Raw genomic sequence first — 22,347 nt, 5'->3', positions numbered from 1 at the left:
GCTAAATTAGGGGCGGACCCAGACTTCAATTATCGGCGGTGGGGCTAACATTTTTGCTTAAAGAACTAAATTATATTACATTTAATAAAAAGTTACACTAAAAATAGTCGTCGCAACTAAATTTACAAAGAAAATAGCATATCCGCCATTTGTTGAAAATGAGCTAAAATTATGTCATTACCAATGGTTCTAAGAACATTTCTTTCTATATAAGTTACTAGACGATCCTTTAACCATTGATCGGCCATCTTGTTACTCAACACACTCTTCACATATTTCATAGCTGAGAAAACACGCTCCACACTTGCGGTTGCCACAGGCAAAATCAGAGCTAACTTCACAAGCTTGCACACCACATCAAAGGTGATGCACTTGTTTGTTTTCACAAGCGTTGCACAAAGGTCTGGAAGTCCTTTCAACTTTGCAAAATTAAGGTCATGTCGAACATTTTTAACATAATTCCGAAGCTGGTAGCGCACCACCACTTCCGGCACGTCCTTAAAATAATTTGGATAAAGCTCGACCATCCTGAATAATTTGTCCTCATCAAAAGCAGCAAATGATGATGCTGGACTCAAGCATGAAATACATTGTAAAAGTTCACTATTCTCTTCATCAAATCTAGCATTGAGCTCCTGCAATTGCAAATCTACAACATTAACCAAACAATCATGCTTATAATGATGCAAATTAGAGACACTTGGATCTTGTTTCCTAGGTTTCTTCCGTTGCATATATGTAGCATCCATATCAGGCACATCAATATCAAGATTATTACAAACCTTCACAACCTTGGTCACAAGTTTTTCCCAACCATCATTCCTCAATTCTTGTAATTCATCTTTGCTATCATTGACAAGTGATAAGGCATTCGAAAGATCTTGATCATGCCTTTGTAGAGCTACATTCAAACTGTTTGTAATCCCTAAAATCTCAATCATGAGATGTAACATGAAGATAAAATCAAATGATTGAAGCATATCTAGCAAATATAAGGTTTCACCATGTTTTTCAAATGTTGTATCATTCTGCACTTCTTCAAGTAACCCAATAATGGGACTATACAAAGTTATCAAACTAGTGAGAGTCCTAAAGTGAGAACCCCAAAGAGTATCACCAGCTCGAGCAATAGATGATTGTTGATTCTTTCCGCTACCAGTCTCTATCTGACCCTCGTCAATCAAGTTAGCATAATGAGTTGCTTGTTTACCGCGAAGCAATTCTTGTCTCTTGTTAGATGATCGAATGAAATTAACAAGTATATTAACCTTACCAAAAAAACTACTAACATCTGTTTGAGCCTTAGCACAAGCAACAAGTGCCAATTGAAGTTGATGAGTGAAACAATGCACATAATAAGCAGATGAATTCTCTTTTTGAATTAAAGTTCTCAAACCACCAAACTGACCTCGCATATTGCTAGCTCCATCATACCCTTGTCCCCTAATGCTAGACATATTCAAACCATTAATCGACAAAAATTGATCAAGTGCCTCTTTAAGTGACTTAGCATTTGTTTAACATGTACAATACCGAGAAAACTTTCTTTTAAAAAAGGCTTAATTAGTTAAATGGTCCCTTAAAGATATTTTAGGTTTCACAATGGTCCCTTAAAGAAAATAAGTTTCTATTTGGTCCCTTAAAGATAAAATAAGTTCCTGTTTGGTCCCTTCCGTTAGTTTTTTTGCAAAAACCGTTAACTTATGGACATGTGGCAAATAGAAGAGATCCTCTACTTTTTTCAAGAAGTACATCCTACCTTTCAACTGTTTTGATCCGTCAGATTAATCTAACCACTCATATTACAACACATGTCTCACTTTTAAAAAAAATTTAAAATAAAACACAAAACAGCAAAGGGAACAATTCATCCCTACCCCTTCTTTTACCGCTACACCTTCTTCCAACTCTAAAAAAAACCCAAAATCATGCAGCTTCCACTAGCACATAGAGCAACTCAAATTTCAATACTTTCATTTTCATATGTCTATTAATATAGATTCTTGTTCTGATATGTTCATTTAATATGTTACTTGCAAATTCCTGAGACAATCTTTCAAGGGATTGAGAATATGAGATGATTTGCAACTGAAAGTATTGAATTTCAACAACACCAAACTGATTTTGGATCTCTCAAACCTTTACACTCTTTCTTTCCAAAAGATTTGCAGAGGGTGAATTTTAGATCCGGGTTAAATTTGGGTTTTAGATCTTCAATTTTAAACCCAAAAAATGAGAAAAATGGTGGTGGTGAGGGTGGATTTAAAGAGGAACGTGTTGTTGGAAGAATAAAGTGAAAGAAGGGGCGTGTAAGAAGAAAGAGGGAAGTAATGAAAGAAGTTTTTTTTTTTATTTTATGGGTTTTGAAAAAAAAAATCTCAGTTTCTTATGAGCATCATGAAATATTGAAGATGGTGATAGAGATGAAGAAGGAGAATGAGGAAGAAGATGAAGAAAAAAAATTAAATGTTGGTGGTTCATTATTAGATATCATACATATGTAAGATCCAAAGGTGTAGATTTTAAGAAAAAGATCAAACGGTTATAATTAAAAGATTTAATGAGGTCTATGGTGGACCATTTACAGTGTTAGTCTACCTTATACATTTGGGGTTAAAATTTAACAGAAAGGACCTATTTGGCTAACAGAGATGTCTTTAAGGGACCAATCTGGACCTTTTTTTTCTTTAAGGGACCATTGTGAAACCTAAAATGTCTTTAAGGGACAATTTAACTAATTATGCCTTTAAAAAACCTTCACTATCAACATAACGAACCACAACCGCCATTTGTTCTTTGCCTGAACAATCACCGGATTCATCAATCAAAACACAATACACATCATCTCCAATATCACAAACAATGAGGAGTGCTAGCAACACACTCTTTAACAAACACACTCCAACACACTCTCGTTTATTGGTTAAAATTCACATGGGTCCCATAAAAAAAATGTGGACCCATATAAATTTTATGGGATCCATATAAATTTTAACCAATAGAAGAGAGTGTGTTAGAGTGTGTTTGTTAAAGAGTGTGTTGCTAGCATTATTTTATAAGTTATTTCTCTTGCACAAGCCACGGAAAGAGCCTTTTGAATCTTATTACACAGGCGCGCCCTGATGCTAATACATGTCCTCCTGAGTGCCCACGCATGTTAATATTTGAAAAATTCAATTAAAATCATATTCTCTTTGTCATAAATTATAAATTATAAGAAAAATATATATAAATTATACTTGTTAAGAAAAATTAAAATATCATAATTTAATGTTTTTTTTGTTTTTTTTCTTTCAAATAAGTGGTGTGCGAAGATATAAAAATAATTGTCATTAGTTATTATTTATTAAAAAAAAGTGAAGAGAGAATATGTAAAAATAATTTTTAGAAAAGAGGATATATTTACCAAATAGGTTTAAGTCATATGAACTTTATGAACTATAAACTAACTACTCCCTCCGTCCCAAATTATAAGGGAAAAAAGCCCATTTTTTTTGTCTCAAATTATAAGAGAAAAAATCATTTTTAAGAATGTTTTTTCCTTATTTTCATAAAATTAAATGCAAATTGCATTTAATTTCTTCTCTCTCTCATTTTCTCAATAAACAACAACCAATAAAAATTGTTTTTACATCTTCCTATGCAACTTATTCCAAGGAAAACCCACAAAAACATACTTCAAATTCTCATGTTTTACTTTTTCTTAATAAGTGTGATTTTTTTTTATTTTCCTTTATAATTTGAGACGAAGTGAGTATGATTTTAATAAGGAAAATGTTAAACAGTATCCCGAGGTACTATTAAGGTTATTAAAATGGAAATTTTATCTTGTAATCCGTGCATTCAATGCTTTAAAGATGCAAAAAGTTATACTTCCTATCACTAATTGTGTCATTTATTTCTATTTTTAGTATGCTTAACTAGTGTCCGAGGGGCACTGTTTAGCATGACCCTTTTAATAAAAACAAAGTAAATGTTAACTAAGTGCTCTTGGAACACTAGTTAAGAAAACTTAATATAGTAAAACTACATTGAAATCTATATATATATATATATGGAGGGATCAAATTACACCGGTGTAACATTTGAGTAATGTTACACCGCTCAATAATGCTTTAACGAATACAAATTTTACAAAATTCACCGTTGGATTGAAAGCTTATATCGTATAGATCATTTATGTTGAATTGTATAAAAAACTAAAATCGTTTAATATGTTTTTGAGATAGATCAAGATTAACGGTATTCAATAAAAACGCATAAACCATTAATCTTCATCGGTCTCAATAACATATCAAACGATTTTAGATTTTTGTAAAATTCAACATGGATGATCTATACGATATAAGCTTTCAATCCAACGGTGAATTTTGTAAAATTTGTATTCGTTAAAGCGTTATTAAGCGGTGTAACATTACTCAAATGTTACACTAGTGTAATTTGATCTCTCCCCTATATATATATATATATATATCCTAGATAGTTGTCCAATTGCTTATCTAAACCTTAATCCACAAACCAATGAAAACCTTTTATTTAGCTACATCGTCCACTTACGACCATAAAATGTGTCATGTTAGCAACACCCTTAAATATATTTGTTCTAGGATGGCTAGAAGCCCAATATGCTAACGGATAAGACCTCCACGTACGACCATAAACGATTACGGGGGCACACAATCATGGAAAGAGGATCCATGATTCTCATATGCGCTAGCCAACACTGGTATAATGACATTCTAGGGGAGATTTGCCACTGGTCCTATCCACATGGAGGATCCCACCAAATTAATGATCAACCCTAATATTCTGTTATATAAGCGTTCATGCACTCATTTCCAAGGTAAGCATTTTTTATTCCAATTTAGCATATTTTCTCACATCATTCATATATTGACTTGAGCATCAGAGTGCTAACATTGTTGCAGATACCTTTTTCCCCATTAATACTAGAAGTTCACACCAATCACCATCAAATACAAGTTTGACGGATTCACCTTCATCATCTGAATATTCTCAACTAAGCTATCAGTTCAATATTATTCATTATGAACAATGTTAGAAACACACTCTTTACACACACATTTACAAATTCATATGGGTCCTTCTTACCTAAGAAATTTAAGTGGATACTTAGTTAGAAATGTTCTAGGTATAAGTCTTAAAATAAGTGAATTTGTAAAAAATGATGATTTCTCTTAGGGTGTGTTTGGTTGTGGAGAGAAAGTGAAAAGAGAGAAATAGGTAAGAGAGAGTATGAGAAGAGAGAAATATGTGAGAAATAAAGATGATTTGAAGTATTGTTTGGTATAAAAAAAAGTGATAAGAAATTGAGAAGAGAGAAGTGTTGATTGTTTTTAAAAGTACAATAATGCCCCTGAAATAACAATCTTATCCAATATTAAAAAAAGGGTGTGTTGTGTCTTACTAAAATGAAGGGCATAATAGACAAACACCATAAATTAGTGACTTCCCTGGCATTTCTTCGCTGACCAGGAGAGAAAGAATAAGTGTGTGGGACGCATGCCAATTTTTTCTCTGTTCTCTTCTTCTCCTTTTTTTCTCTTTGATAACTCTCTCTTCTGTTTTTCTGTTTTTTTCTTTTTTTTTTTAATTTCTATAGATACATATATTTCTAATCATATTAATACAAAGTCTTATTTTTTTTTTTTTACTGGGTTTATACTTAAATTCATATATTAATATTGAGACATTTTTTTTATTTGTACGGGACCTATATTTCTACTCATATACTAATAAGATTGACAATTTTTTGATTATTTCTATGAGACCTATATTGATATTTGTATTTTAATACGAGACCTAAATTTTTTTATGATTTCCACGAGACATATGTTTTTAGTCATATTCTCCCACTGTCCCTAAATATAAGACCTAGTTTGACCACTACACATATATCAATTCACAATTTTAATCACTAATATCATTAATTGTAAATTAGTAAAAATTATAAAAACGTAGTAATATTTTGAAAATACTCATCAAAACAAATTAAACAATTTGAAGCTTTTGCGTTATTTAGACATGTCTTGCACAAATGATTAAAAGGCTACCTGATTCCATTTGTGAGTTGTATAATTTACAAACATTAATGTTAGAATGTTGGAGGCATCGATTCCCAAGGCATAGCATTTTGGTAAATGAATTGCCATCTACCTTGAAAAGGTTTCTCCTTTGTGAAAATCGGTTCACTGAGTTCTCTAGGAAGCAAAATTTGTTCAACAATGTCATTTTCTTTAAAGAGTTGAAATTGGATTTTAGTTGCTTTGTAGAATGTCCCTCTTCAGAGTAAGTGATGACTTTGAAAACATGGAGTCCTTTTCCAGAGTAGAGTCTGCAGTGCTGCCACCAACGATCTCGGCATTATCCATTTGTATAAATGTTTAAACCTAAGAATAATGTACTACTACTACAAGGCAGGAAAGTGTATATATATGACCTCTTTATGAAGGAACTTGCCGATCCTGGAATAACGAATACCCCAAAATCGATGACTTTGTTAATCATACCATCAATTCATCATAGACCATTCTCTTTGTTATTCTTGTCCCTTTTTATTGGATTTGTCAACAAAACATATGACTTGAGAAAAGAAGCAAGTGAGTAGCTAGCTAGTTTGCATAGACCAATTATAAGGTTAGAATGTCACCTATGATTCTGATTTTCAGTTTTTCTTTTTTTATTTAATATTGCTTGTTTGTCAATAAATATATATTGTTAGGTTTGGAAGAAGCTAAGTGGTTATTGTATAAATTGGATGTCTTGCAAATCTATTGTGCAAAATTTCTTAACTGTTGAGATACTATTATTCATATCATAGGTGAATTTGTTTAAAATCATTGTCTTATGAAAACAATATTAATGTCCTCACTTTTCACTTTGATTTTCTGTTTTACAGTACTTTTTATACTGTAAAATAAAAAAATTAAGAACCTTTAAAAGGGACACAATTGACCAAATATTTCAAGACTATGATGTTTTCTAGGAAAGAAATAATTCATGTATCCTTTTGTTTTCCTATGTGATTGATGATCAAGGAAAGAACCAAAAGCAAACCATTGGCTTCCTATATGAACCTAAGAATGCATCAACCACCTTGATTTAAATTCGGTTTCCAGCTTTTGATATACTGTATATATATATGTATTAAACAATTTTTTTGAATAGTTGCCAGTTTTCGATATCGTCTTTGGTGGATTCAAATTCAATGGTTGACAGGAACTACCACGATGCTTGGTTGGATCACAATCTACATGCAAAATTCGTTTGGAACTTTGGATTCAAACAAGTTCACTGCTACACAGATTCTCACACAGGTGGCTCTATATGCAACAAAGATATAGATGATCATTAGAAGTTCTGCGCGCAGTCTCTAATTTTAATGCTGCATTAACACAATTATTCAAAACCATTTCATAGATCAGTTCTTCATTTTAAATTGTTGAGATTCTTTACAATAAATTTCATGGATATTCATATTTTGCATTGTTCATATATAGATGATGATGTTGATGAATTGAGAGCTTTGTATTCACCAGGAAAGTTTTGACTATCCTGTATCCAAGTGTTTCGCTGAAGTAAATGAATGAAGTAGAAGATTCCAATAACTTTTGCGTCAAGTTGTCGACAATATGGTTTCAATTGCAAATCTCTCGCTGAATCGGAGAGTGATAGAAAAGGAACAAAGTGAACACTTGCAGAAGTTCTCAAGCAAGTCCATTGCACATTCTTCGGTGTATGTAAATCTTCATTATCTCATGCTAAAAATTCCTTATTTTAGAGACATTGTAGATTTGTTTAGTTGTCTTTTTAAAAATTCAATGAAGATTAATATATTGTGTGGTTGTTTTTCTTATATTGTTAAGAAGTCCCACATCGGTTAAGAGATGGCCTGACTAAGTGCTTATAAACTAGAGGCAGTCCTCACCTAGAAATGAGTATTAGGCCTAACTCAACCTTACAAAACCGGCTTGTTAGATGAGGATTGCCTCTAGTTTATAAACACTTAGTCAGGCCATCTCTTAACCGATGTGGGACTTCTTAACACACCCCCTCGCGTCTAGCGCTATTCGGCTTGGTACGCGGATATAAATGGTAGGTGGCCCGATATCGGGTGGCCCAACGGATCTTGGAGAGGCTCTGATACCATCTTAGATTTTATATTGGGTCTAACTCACCTTACAAGCCGGTTTTGTAAGGTTGAGTTATTTTTTGTTAGTTTTGTATTCTCTTTGTTCTATACTATTGACACTGATAGCAGTACACTAGTAGCTTTATAGTTTTATAATAACAAAACACATGGTTTGATGAACTACGTACGCAGTGTGGTGTTATGAATGATGCTGGTTGTTAATGTTGACAGAATGAAATAAAAGGAAAGGAGTTTTCATTATTAATCAGAATAGAAAACTGATTGTTGCTTGTACAAGAGCAAGTGTTCATATATATATATATATATATATATATATATATATATATATATATATATATATATATATATATATATATATATATATATATATATATATATATATATATATATATACACTCCTAAAACTGCATCTTGACACTAATTATGTACATTAATACTGGTACATACATAATACTTCCTCTGGTCGTTAATTAATGTAAGAGAAACTTTACTTTTTATATTAAGGACCGGAGGAGTAATAGTTAAAAATATGGATGGAGGGTGCTAAAAAGAAAAGAGTGACAAGAATAGGAGGAAAATCTCAGTAAATGATGATAATGAAAAAATTCCAATTTTAAAGAGAGCAGAGATCAAGAAATGACTCAAAGGAACCACTTGTTGAGTATGGCACTATGGCTCATAATCACTGTTAAGTGGACAGGGTCAATCGAGCAGTGTTGAAATATGATGCATATTTCTAGATATTTCTAGAGTACATTAGTAGTTTATAGAATAACTTAGCATTGATGCACATGCTAGAATTTTCTAGAACTATAACACTTTAGAAGTTGATCATGGAATAAATCAATACCATATATGTATTAGGAAAATGTCATGAAAATTCTAGAATGTTGTATCTAGAATATACACTCATACCTATAAATAGGTAAACTATGTACAATTGTACTCAAGCCTTTGAGATGCAATGACAATAACAATAAGGCTTCACCATGCTACCACTACTCTCCTCCTACTACTAATGTGTTAGCTCTTGTTCCATGTTACTGAATACGTCTATATTAGCTTTCACACTACTTATTACTATCTTTCAACTATCAACCAAAGTCTTCTACAATATCAAACTAATTCTAAACTATCACTACTACCTCACCTACTAACAGTGGTATCAGAGCTGCGTTCGGTCATTCACTGGGCGTAGCAAACTATTTTTTCTTGCCACCAACTATTTGTTTAAACTAGAAAACGGGATCTATGACTCAAACACAAAAGGAGTACAGGTAGCCACACGGCTCGACTCTGTTTGAGTTCAAACCCAAAACTAAAAATGAGATAGAGGAGTTCAAGTAGCCTAACAGCTCGACCCTCTTAAGTTCATGTCCAACTAATGTCAATCCTATGGCAAATAATACTCGAGCTCAGATAGAGCACAAGCACAGGCGATAAATACAAATGGAGACCTGTTGCCTCTGAGGCTCAACTTGAGTACAAGTCCGGGAAGCCAAATGCAACCACTAAAGCAAGAATGAGTCCCTGTCCAAATTCTACTACAAGTGTGACAAGGAGACTCAAGCAATTTAGAAGCAACAAGAGTGGTCCTTGTTAAATGTTTTAACAAGACAAACAAGGAAGATCACAAGCGCAACTAAGGAGCAAGAATATTGGTGCTCGTCAAAAGTCTTTAACAAGACTAACAAAGAGTTGTGGCAAGAGGTGTGACAAAATTGAATCATGAAGGAGGTAAGAGAAGATAATTTAACAAATTCAAATTTGAGCAACTACAAACTATGCATGGAGTTTCCGAAATATGCATCAAGGAGGAGTGTTGAAATATGATGCACATTTCTAGATATTTCTAGAGTACATTAGTAGTTTATAGAATAACTTAGCATTGATGCACATGCTAGAATTTTCTAGAACTATAACACTTTAGAAGTTGATCATGGAATAAATCAATACCATATATGTATTAGGAAAATGTCATGAAAATTCTAGAATGTTGTATCTAGAATATACCACTAGTAAAAATATGACATATTACTTAAGAAGTTTACATCTGTGGAACATATGTCAGATGTAATAAGCTATATGGAGTAGGGTTTTCATCTGGTTTCAATATCCACAGAAGTGAAAAATACATAGACACAACTTTTTACATCTGGTCATAATATAATCAGAAGCAAAGCTGAATGCGGTGGCAATCCTGTAATTATGGTGAGAATTGTGTAACTCGCAGTACTATCATGATCTCACTCATCTCTCTCACGCACTGCTCACTCGATTTCTCTCACTTCTCACTCGAACCCTAGCGGCCTTATCTCTCTCACGATCGATCTCGTCTTCTCTCTCACTAATCTCACTCGAACTCGGCGGCGTCATCTCTCTCACCGACCTCACGTACTCGCTCATCTTTGTCGTCTCTCTGTCTCACTGAAACACGAATTGATGGCTGAATCGGAAATTCCAAAACCCAGTGAAACATGAATTGAAGGTTGAAGCACTCATATCTGTCTTCTCTCTCGTTTCATCTTCTCTAGCCCTAAACCCAGAGAAAAGGTCAAACCCTAATTTACTCATGGTTTTTTTGAGTTAATTACTTTGTTTGGTTTTTGATTTCAATGGTATTGAGGAGTGATATATTATGAATTATGAATAATTTTTTGTTTGATTATGAATAATTTTTTTAGTTGGGTTTTTGAATTTAGTGGTATTGTGTTCAAATTAGCTTCAATTTTATGGTTTTCATAATTAAATTAGGTCCTTTGAGTGATTCAGTTTGTGTTCAACTTATTGTTCAATTGTTTTACTCTATAATCCTCTTATTGATAGTGTGTATGGAAAACATGGAAGATCAATCCCTTGAATCTACAGTTTTTATTCAGGAGGAAAATCATAATCACATGGCTGTATTTAAATTGCAGAAAGCATACAAGAGTTTTCGCACACGAAGAAAGCTACCTGAGTATGCAATTCTTCTTGAACAAATCTGGTATGTTATATTTACTTAATATTGGGAAGTTTTGCACTCAATTGTACACAAATTTAATTTCATGTGTTTTAATTTTGATCTTTTGTTTTAACCATATATAGGTGAAGCTTTTAGATTTTGTTGAACTAAAGCAGCTCGATACCTTTCTTTGACATTGAGAAACATGAAACTACGATTTTGCGTTGGTCTATAGCTAGGACAATAGCTACTAAGGTTAGTAAAGGTTTATCAAAACATGTTAAAGTTAGTTAAGGTTGAACTAAAGATTTACAAATTACAAGAACAAGAAAATCAAAATGATTCCAGTCAAATTACAAGAGCAAGAAAATCAAAATGAGATCTTGTTCATGAGTTTCATATTCATTGGGATCCTTTGAGTGTAAATTATATTGTTTTCTAAGATATGTTCTGTTTTGTGAAAGCCACTGGTAGTGTGTAGTAATTACATTTATTGGAAAGTGGAAACTATGTTTGATAATGATATAGTATATTTTTTCAAGGTCACTTACATGCTTCATGAATACGAGATCATTAAGGATTTGAAGAAGTTACTGAATTGGTGTCTGACTTACCTTTAAATATATCTAAAAATATATCTGAAGCTTGTACAATATTGGGACTGCATTGTGTTCTTGTTACTTGTCAATGCATTAATTTGGCTTTCAGCTAGCTGAAGTTGTTTTGTTGCGTTCCTCTGTACAGTGAGTTTGATTCGTGTCAGTGCGCATTGAATTATGCTTTTATATGTTCAACAAAGCCTGATTTTCTTGGACTGTGATTTTGTAGGACCAGTTGCAGCAAACAGAAGTGGATTGTGCGTATTTGAATAGATGTTGTGAGATACTGACAGAAGAGACTAAGAGTTTACATAAAGAACTTCAAATTTGGAGCAGTTTCTCTCGGGTTCATTTTGTTATTGTACTAGTAAGCATTCTGCTTAGGTAAGATGACCTACATTCTATCAAAATATTTTGACAGATTCGCCAGTTTCGTGACTCTTATAACTTTTACAGTTGAATGATTGAAGAAGGGATCCAGACTATGAGAAACAATTGGGATATTGATGGAAGCAATTTGTTGGATATCTATGCAGGTATGTAGTGTAGGTTCTGATATTCAAAAAAAAAAGATGTAGTGCAGATTCTGGCCACAACCTATCATATAAACATGATCCAATTATGTATTGTATGTTTTGTTATTAAAATTATTTTAGCCTCTGATGTACAGAAAACACTTCCATTGCTTGAAGGATACTTCCATTGCTAAGCAGAAGCTGTGGATAGTGTGTAGCTGAATCTATTTCTATAGAAACTACTTGACAGTTAGTTCTTATAGTTTGCATTGGCAAACAATTGGCTATGGCTTTGATCAAATCAGTGCGCTTTAAGCACCTAAATTCTTGATTAATCCTGCGTGCGTGCTTGCTGGTTCATAACATGTTGTAGTTTACATATGAATTATGTTATTTACAGATTGTAGGTGTTCAATGATCCCACGACATTAACAGAGGAGGAGTTGTATGATTTGCGAGACCGCTGGGCAACTTGTTTTCTTCAACTATATAATCCCGAGGTAGATTATGATGATGCCGACGAGAAAGATTAGGAGCTAGCTAGGTTTGTGTGAAGTTACAATGGACTAGTTATGATGATGTTTTAATTTGTATTTTGGATGGATTAGTATTAATTATTATGATGTTTTGTATTTTGGATTACAATGTGGTTGTACTTTAATGACATTATTACTATATATATGTTGAATGTTGAATTTGAATTTGGCTATGGATGTTGAATTTTAGTATTATGTTCTTGATGCAAGTTATGTTATATTGTTGGCATTGTGGGTTAGATTTTTTTAATAAAATAAAAGATTTAAAATATATATAAAAAAAAAAACGCAGGTTTTTCAAAAAAAAAAAATAAATAAAGTTAAGATTTCACATCAGGTAGACTTGGTCAGATGTAAAAAGTCCAATTTAATTTTAAAAAAATAATATTTGAATTTCGCCTTTGTCAGAGGTAAAAAGTGTTTTTTTACATCTGACTACGCCAGATGTAAAACGTGTATACTTACTAAGTCTCGTGCGCCTACATCTGAAATTGTTCAGATGTAAAAAGTGGTTTTCGCCAGATGTAAAATAGCTTTTTTCTACTAGTGTACACTCATACCTATAAATAGGTAAACTATGTACAATTGTACTCAAGCCTTTGAGATGCAATGACAATAACAATAAGGCTTCACCATGCTACCACTACTCTCCTCCTACTACTAATGTGTTAGCTCTTGTTCCATGTTACTGAATACTTCTATATTAGCTTTCACACTACTTGTTACTATCCTTCAACTATCAACCAAAGTCTTCTACAATATCAAACTAATTCTAAACTATCACTACTACCTCACCTACTAACAAGCAGACCAAGCCGAAACATTTGTTGTAGTCGGGACAATAGTATTTAAATACAAGTTGTGTATTGTAAACCTTACTTTTCATTGATAATACAAAGGAATTGCAGCTGCTCTGCAGTCGGAGACGTAAGCAATATTGGCTGAACTTCGTTATTAGATATCGTGTGTGTTCATTATCTGCTTTTATCGTTTCTTTAATCTCTTGTTTTTGGAACCGGTTTCTTGTTATTGGAAACGCACCATGTTAACATTGATATATAGGGAAGCCATCAAGCCAATGCATACTATCACACCCAAATTCTTTTCTTGTATCTATTTTTCTGCATTCAAAATAAGGGATTCTGCATTGCCATATTAAAAATTGTGATTTAGGCTCTCTCTATTGACTTAGATTCAAATAGAAACATGGCTGGATATTCTATAATCATGCCATATGTCAAATATATTATCATCATCACAAGTTTTGCATATCATGCATAGAGTGATAGAACTAATAGACTCTCTAATTTCAGCTCTGCAGCCAGAAAACACTAATAATTAGTATGCATTTTTTCAAGCAACCAAAACAGTGCCATATTTTTTTTTAAAACAAACAGAACACTATAACCACATTTTCACTTCTTGTCAAAAAAAGAAAAAGAAAACCACATTTTCACATTCTAATGATTCAACAAGATTTGCTCTAATTAACAATATCTTGCCATGTTGTACCAATATAACCACAATTTTTTTTTTTTTTTTTGCGCAAAGTCTGTATTTACTGGAGTACAACATAATTGACATGTAATTTTCTGTTAAAAGATGTATGATGACATTTTTGGGGTCAGAGATAGCCAAGTGACACTATCCTGTCTTTCTTTGTAGCCAAGTTTTATGTACAAAGTCTCACAAAAAAGGGAGCGACTCAAGTAATAATACTTGGTTATTGTGAGAAAATGAGAAAAATTAATTACATTTATTGGACTATATATAATCAACAATTTGGGGGACAAAAAAATAATACTTACATTTATTGGACTATACTCAGGTAAATAATACTTTCTATCAAAATAATCCCTAATATTAGTCCATTTCTTTACCAATTGATTACATAAAATAGCCACTGTTTTAAATTGATCATTGACTATGTGACATTTAATAGTTCACATCAACGCGTTTAGCCTATATATGTTTGGTATCATGCGGATATGTCAGAATCACGGCCAGTCACCGCAATTCTAGCATACTCATCATGATACCAAACATACACTTAATTGTGTTAGAAAATGAATGTCAACGGAGAGACGAAATTGAGAAACGTTTAGCAAAGACAATAACTAATTTGAGATATTGAAAGAGTCAAGGACCAACTTGATAGTTTACTCTCTATATAGTTCTTCTAACCCTAGATTCTCAACTATAGTCCTTCTTTGGGACTGCATCATTCCGTCTCCAAGAATCAATAATTTGCATGGCCCTTTGTCAATCTTCTTTTGCATTTTGTCCGCAATACCACAAACATGTTTTATATTCATTGTTGATCTGATATTGTTTCTCATATCGCACGGCGGTTACTCATTACTACGGTTGAGTCACAAACCCTCTCTATTTCTAATTAATATATTTAGTTCAAAATTTAGACCAACTACATCATCTTTTGTGACCAACTTTTACTTATAATTAGGAATGAAAAAGTATAATTTGTTTGCTGTGTAAAACTTTTTACAATTAAAGTGCATGAAAATTAAAATCATAAAATGAAGCTCAACTATAATCAAAAGGAGTATATAAACAATGTCAGTCAATTAAAGTATTAAACAACTAATTGATGAGTAATTTATTTAACCACCGAATTTGAATTGAATAACTAGATGTCCCTGGCAAAGTTTCAACTCAATCAAAAAATAAAATAATTACGTAGTCATGTTCAATGCATCCAACATGCATTTATGATGCGTAACATTCTATGTTTTAGTCTTTACCATGGTTGAAAAATACAGTAGAAAAGAGAAATTTGTTCAAAATTCAAAGTCAAGGATGAGACCATGAAGTATCCATATATTCCGGTTGTACATACAATACATACACATGATATGACTTGAATGCATGTAATAAGTTGGTGCTTAACATCTCATTTGCTTTATGTTGAAAAAATATTGCTTTTCTTTTTCACTAAAAGAAAAAGTGGTGATAATAACAGTATATAGAATTTAAGAATAAGAATGCTGTCCAAAAAAACATAAGAATTCAAACATAACAAGTTAAGAAATATAAATCTATTTATATATGTATGCCTTTAGTACTTTAGTATGTACTTTGTGATACTAATTTTAGGTAAGAAAGTGGATTCATCCTTTTGTATTAGGCAATATTCCAAGTGGAAAAAAGAAGAAACTTGATGATAATAAGATCCAAAGGAGAGCAAATCAAAGAAAGCAACTTGTTATTTGCTCCTACCTATGAATAAAAATATAAATTAATTACACAAAATTAAATTAAACCTTAAAGCAACGTGTTATTTACTCTTTCATAGTTAACTTTTTTTTTTAGGGTAAAATACAATTTTTATTTTTTTATATTAACTCTGTGATTCTCAAGGAAAATGAGTCTTGGTAATATAAAATTTAAGCGCAGGATAAGTAAAACCCGGCAAAAACCGTTAACAATATTTTATTTTGACTGTTTTATGTTAGATAAAAAATTTAAAAAAATATTGACTAATTTAAGGAAGATATCAAGTAGGTATAGAGTTTCACCAAATAAAATAAAATTAGGTAAAGAGTGTCGCCAACTATACACTCACAAGAGTAAAAGATATATTATAGTCAATTTAATTTGATAAAATTGTAGGTTAGAAGTAACGCCACGATTCAACAAATAATGTAAAGTATGTTTATTGATTTTGATATTTCTTTTCTAAAACACATAATTCAAATATGATAAATTTTAAAGTTAAAATATCACAATAAATATGACGTGAGCTTAATTCAGTTGGCAGGACATTGCATTATATATATAGGAGGTTGAAGTTTTGAACTCCGGTCATTTCACTTACCACCTTATAGGTTAAATTTTTAGTCATTAGACAACTTGACAAAAAAAAATATCACAATAAATGCTTGACCAAGTTTAGCAAAAGGATAGATTCACATAACCATATGGTAAAAGAAGTTAGAGTCACATAACGTGGTGAATTCATGTTCGAATTTTGGTCAAAAGATATACTTACATTTCGTGACATACTGACATACACGCTTCAAATATGATTATTTGCAATTGAGAGAACCTATATTAAGTAACAAAAATTTCATCTTTGTCATCATAGAACTTGATTAAACCGTTCAAAGTGAACAATTCAATTTATACTGTAAAATGAGTTATCTTAATCATTTATTAGTAAATCAAGAATAGATATTATAGGAGTACACCATAACAACTCACAAGTTTATTACACTAGTGCAGAAAGGAGATACAACCACTGGCCAAACTGACTTTCTACTACTGGCCGCGGCCAGTAGTAAATGCAGTCGACGTTGTAAGTACAACTTTCCACGTCGGGTATTTCTATACCCGACGTGGTATGTGTAGTTTCTTCTGTAATTATTATTTAATATTATGGGGATTCCACGTCGGTTTTTACAAATACCCGTAGTGGTATGTATGAGATTCCACTACGGGTATTTACAATATCAGTAGTGGTATGTATGGTTTACAGTTTTTTTTTTTTTAAGAATTGGGGATTCCACTACGGGTATTTACAAATACCCGTAGTGGTATGTATGAGATTCCACTACGGGTATTTACACATATCCGTAGTGGTATGTATGGTTTCCAGTTTTTTTTTTTTAAGAATTGAGGATTCCACTACGGGTATTTACGCATACCCGTAGTGGTATGTATGGTTTCCTTTTTTTTTTTTTAGAATTGAGGATTCCACTACGGGTCATTACTCTTACCCGTAGTGGTATGTGTAGTTTTCACTACTGATTGTTATAAATATCAGTAGTGGTATGTTAGTTTTATTTTATTTTTTTTTTTCGTTTTTTTGTAGCATCCTGTGCCTGCATATTTGTAACATGACCAAATTTCATCACAGACCCCAAAGAATGAGCCATTGCTGCTAGTGCTAAAGCTATATGTTAAAAATCAGTTAGGAAGTGCAAAGCTATATCTTCTATACATGACAACCTCATGAAAACCAAGAATTCTGACAATGAGACAGAATATACTAGCTAATATTTAAATTACATAATAATGAACAGAAAGCCAGAAATTTTGTTCAATTGGCAGAGAGTTTCTGGCTTAAGCCAGAGAAAGCCAAAAATCCTATTGAATTGGCAGAGTTTCTTCCTCTCTGTTTTTTGGTTTACCTGCAGTTAAATACACAAACTAAGCTTCAGGATAGAGACTTTATTCTGTAAAATGTAGAAGTATTGTGTTGTTTACTAGTAAATAGCATACCATAAGTGAAAAAAATTGAAAAGTTAGATAGTGAATATCAAAATATTGATTCATTATAATTAGTTGAGCATCATACCTGGGAGGAAAGATGCATGCATCCGTTTTTGTGACCAAGCTAGTCTGCATTCAACAAGAAACTTTGCATGAAATTTTGTACAAATTACAAAACATATACTGTACATTAATAAGCAAGTTTAATTTATGCCAGAATTTGGAACAATGAAAGATAAGTTAAGAATAAGCTAAAGAAATCAAAGGGCCACTCACACTGCACCACCACCAGCTGGACCAATTGCTTTGAATATAGACATACCAGTCATAGCAATACCATTAGCTTCTCCTCTTTGATGTTGTTCCTGTTTTCCAAATCAACATGACAATTAAACGACAATTTTGGTAAAATAAAATCTCAACTTTTGGAATGAAATGAAGTGTAGAATGGAACCAAAAATTACCACTGCTCTATTTTGCATAAGAAATAAACCAGTGACTACGGTCACCTGAAATACAGAAGTACAAAAACACTATTAGGTAATGTTGGTATGACTCAATTACTGATAAGTGGGCAGATGGCTCGAGCGAAACGAGGGGCAATGTTGTAAGATTCTTCAGAAGTGAAGCAATATTAATCACTAGGAACAGTGTGATTCCTGACAGCATTGCTATGAAGGGGTAACTTTGCAAAAGAGGTATGGATAACACCTACATAAGGTACCAAATTAACCAGAAACTTTTAGAACAAGAACCAATGTAATGTTGAGTTGCATTAGTTGCTATCAATGAAGAAACCTTACCCAGGAGATGCGAGCAAATCTTATAGGTCCGAAAACTCTTTCCAATGACGGGTATAGGGAAAGCTGGTAAACAATAAGAGCGAAACCTGCACAACATTTTAGAAGAGGTAAGTAATTAAGCAGTATATCTTGAAAAATAATGCATAAAACAATGTATATCTAATTCAGAAATTAAGCAACTAGTTGTTGACAATCTGATTTAAGTCGGTCTCTAATTCATTCACTAAACGTTTTATTAACAACCGATTTTCTTGGTTTAGAGATTGAATTGTCGGTCTATATAAGTCAATTTTCTAGTAGTGCTATGCTTTGACAATCACAACCAGTACATTAAAACTAATGTTGGAAGAAAAACTCACTTACTTATCCCAAAAGGAATCCTTTGGAAATATATGTGGATATTTCACTGCTGGCTGCAATATTAATTTCACACACAGTATTAGAGAATTATGTAAAACGGTGTTACAAAAAATCACTTTTGGAAGCAAAAACTACAAATTCTAGCTTCTAGATGCAAAATCAATTCTGGTCAAGAATCCCCAAACAGGCAATTTTAAGTCTTCAAATCACTTTTGACTCTCCGAAAATTGAACACGAACACTGGACATACAATTTTAAGTCTTCCAATCACTTTTGACTCTCCTAAAAGTGAATATGAACACAGATACAGACACCAAACACGACAAGGATACTGGACAATGACTAAGGCATCTGTCCGTGTCCAAAATCCAAGGCTAGTCTCAAGATCTATTTTCATTATAAAATGAAAAGAATAAATAAGTTAAAGTACCTGAGCCAAATAACCTCCCAATGCTGGTCCAATTATTAAACCCATCCCCCATGCTGCACTGAACTGAAATCACGTCACATTATGAATTATTAACTCTCAACTACACAACACAGTCGATTTTATGTCAGATGCAGATTATAGAGGCTTACAGTTGAGAGACCAAGAGCTTGCTTTTCTTCTCGAAAAATTTCGGAACAGTAAGCCTGTTAGTAGAAGAGGATGTGACAAAAATTATCTGATATATCCAAAAGACAAAATTATGATTTTTCCCTGATGTTGCAGGATGAAATGTTAGGTAATTTTGTGTTGATTGGTACCTTCATTGGTCCAAGCAAACCATTTAAACTTCCGAGAAAAAATCGCGAAGTAACAGCCATCCAAAAACTTGTGCTAAGGCCAAAGAGTGAGTTGAAAATGATACTGAAATTAAGTATTTATCATCATCAATGTTGTAATGGAAAAACATATAGGCTCTGTTTGGATAAACAACTTACGTATAAACTATTTTTATAATAAAGATAACTTAAAGTCAAAGTGTTTCCATTCATAAACTATCTTAGAGAACTTATGAAAATAATCTGAAAACAGCTTATGTGAATGTTATAAGCTGTTTTCATAAGCTATCTTGGAGAATATATGAGAATAAGCTAAAAACAACTTATAGACATTTCATAACCTCATTCTGCAAGATTACTCATTCAAACAGTCTTGCAAGTGTGTTTATGCTAGTAGATAAACTGAAATAAGTCGATCCAAATAGACCTCAGTGACATATATACTTACACTGAGATAATCCCTATAATTGCAACAGGTTTTCTACCGTAACGATCTGCTACCATTCCCCACGGTATAGATGTCAAAGATCTCCCCAGCATGAATGCAGATCCTACAACATTTTTGCAGTCATTTAAGGCTCAGAAATAAAGAACTTGTGAAAATAAAATACATCAAAGAAAGGAATTTACAATGCAAAAGTAATCTTACCCACATAACCAGCATAAGCACTTATATCCTCCTCTCTTTTTGCAATATTGAAATCTCTTATCTAAATGAAAAATATATATTGTTTGCATTAAATGTTGGCAATTTTAGCATTTCATAACAAGTTAGATAGGAAGAGAAAAACCCATTAGAAACTGAGATATGCTAAAATATAAGAAACTTTAGATAGCTAAAAAATAAGCCAATCAAAACGGGTTGAATTGGCTTATTTTTTAGCTTATGCGAAACTGTTTATGCAAATAAATAAGTTTTTATGTATTATTGTAAGCTTTTCAAGGTAGTTTATGATAAAAACAACTTATAAAGATACAATTTTTGTTAGTGAAAATGTATGAATTAATAACACAAAAGTTTATTTATTTGCATAAGCTATTTTCATAAGCTCAAAAATAAGTCAAATCCAAATGGACCCTAAAATTGATTTACCTATGGTTTTCAAAGCAAATACCAAGAAATAATATCACAGAATTAAAGATTATGGATCATGTTGTAGCTAAGGTAACAATGAACAACAAATATTAGTTTAACTTACCATGAAATATAGATAAGGAAAGAGAGATGATATAGGCAAAGCTGTAAAGCACAAAACAAAGAGACATCAGAGACACAAAATTTTGACACAAATTTCACCAACAATTTAGATGGTTAACACAATTAACCATGGTGTGTCGCAACTCATTAATCATCAACTGAAAACAATTAATCACGATTTTGAACATCAGTTATAACAATGTCCGGTATCACATATAAAATCACATATGATGACATTGTTGTATCTGATGTTCAAATATCATCAAAAAAATGTTATGACGACTAAAATTAAGTTTATTGCTTAGCTTACCACTGCATAAAACAACCATCCATATGTTCAAGAGATTTCGAAATGAAACATCAGTTTTGAGCTCTTTTGCTTTGTCCACCTTACAACCAGGACAATTCACATAGTAATATTGTTTCTTCAACAATGCCTCTTCAACATTTCCATCTTCCATTTTCTCAAATTAAAACTCAATGTTTTGTTTTATTTTATTTGCAACACAAAAAATACTACTAGTAATCAGAAAATCATATAAAAAACAAAGAAAAAGAGCTCAAAGGATGAATAAAAATTCAAATTCAAGAAGAATCAATTGAAGAGCTATGAGAAGAAAATAATAAAAGCAATTAAATGCGATTAAAGTAAATGCCAATTGATCTGCAGAACTTACATGGTCTAAAGGGGTCGCCGTCTAGGGTTTGGAGAATGATTGAAGAAATTGGGATTTTTAGGGATTTGGCGATTTGGGAATGAAAATTGGGAAGAAATTAGGGACGATGGCGCTGTGTGTTCTCGCAAGGGAAGAAATTGGGACGATGAAGAATGAGAATGAAGAAATTGGGAACGGCGTGTGTTCTCGCAAGGGAGGAAGAAATTGGGAACGTACGATATGAAGAATGAAGAATGCGAGAGAATGAACAAATTAATGATCAATAATAGAGATTCCACTACGGGTGAAATCCAAATCGGTAGTGAAATCCAATTAAAACAAATTTTAATGTAATTACAACATTGCCACCGTGTCTACTTTTCACTACTGATTTAAGAAAACCAGTAGTGAAATCCCTTGTCTATGAACTTTTCACTACTGGTATTAAAATATCAGTAGTGAAATCCTTTGGTCAAATGTATTTCACTACTGGTATTCACATACCAGTAGTGGAATCTCTAAACCAAAAGTCATTTTTCTACTAGTGTTAAAATGACAATTATTGA

At 32.4% G+C, this 22,347-nt stretch overlaps 1 long non-coding RNA gene and 2 pseudogenes across 4 annotated transcripts; 1 reads left to right on the top strand and 2 right to left on the bottom strand.

Moving 5' to 3' along the window:
- Positions 1 to 122: 122 nt before the first annotated feature.
- On the bottom strand, positions 123 to 6,392 carry LOC123895822 (annotated as a pseudogene).
- Positions 6,393 to 10,223: 3,831 nt separating this feature from the next.
- Positions 10,224 to 12,940, top strand: LOC123896866. Of its 4 annotated transcripts, none has more exons than XR_006804653.1 (6): positions 10,224 to 10,726; positions 11,092 to 11,159; positions 11,261 to 11,372; positions 11,946 to 12,100; positions 12,173 to 12,252; positions 12,632 to 12,940. It is a non-coding gene; the product is annotated as an uncharacterized LOC123896866 (long non-coding RNA). The 4 variants fall into 4 exon arrangements; XR_006804654.1 differs by lacking the exon at positions 12,632 to 12,940 and adding an exon at positions 12,387 to 12,624; XR_006804655.1 differs by lacking the exon at positions 12,632 to 12,940 and adding an exon at positions 12,373 to 12,624.
- Positions 12,941 to 17,631: 4,691 nt separating this feature from the next.
- LOC123896865 lies at positions 17,632 to 22,045 on the bottom strand (annotated as a pseudogene).
- Between the last annotated feature and the right edge of the window lie 302 nt (positions 22,046 to 22,347).

This window comes from Trifolium pratense, linkage group LG7 (genome assembly GCF_020283565.1).
Source record: "Trifolium pratense cultivar HEN17-A07 linkage group LG7, ARS_RC_1.1, whole genome shotgun sequence".
Taxonomy (NCBI): domain Eukaryota; kingdom Viridiplantae; phylum Streptophyta; class Magnoliopsida; order Fabales; family Fabaceae; genus Trifolium; species Trifolium pratense.
Note: the sequence above shows the minus strand (reverse complement) of the source record. Positions and strands in the feature narration are given on the sequence as shown.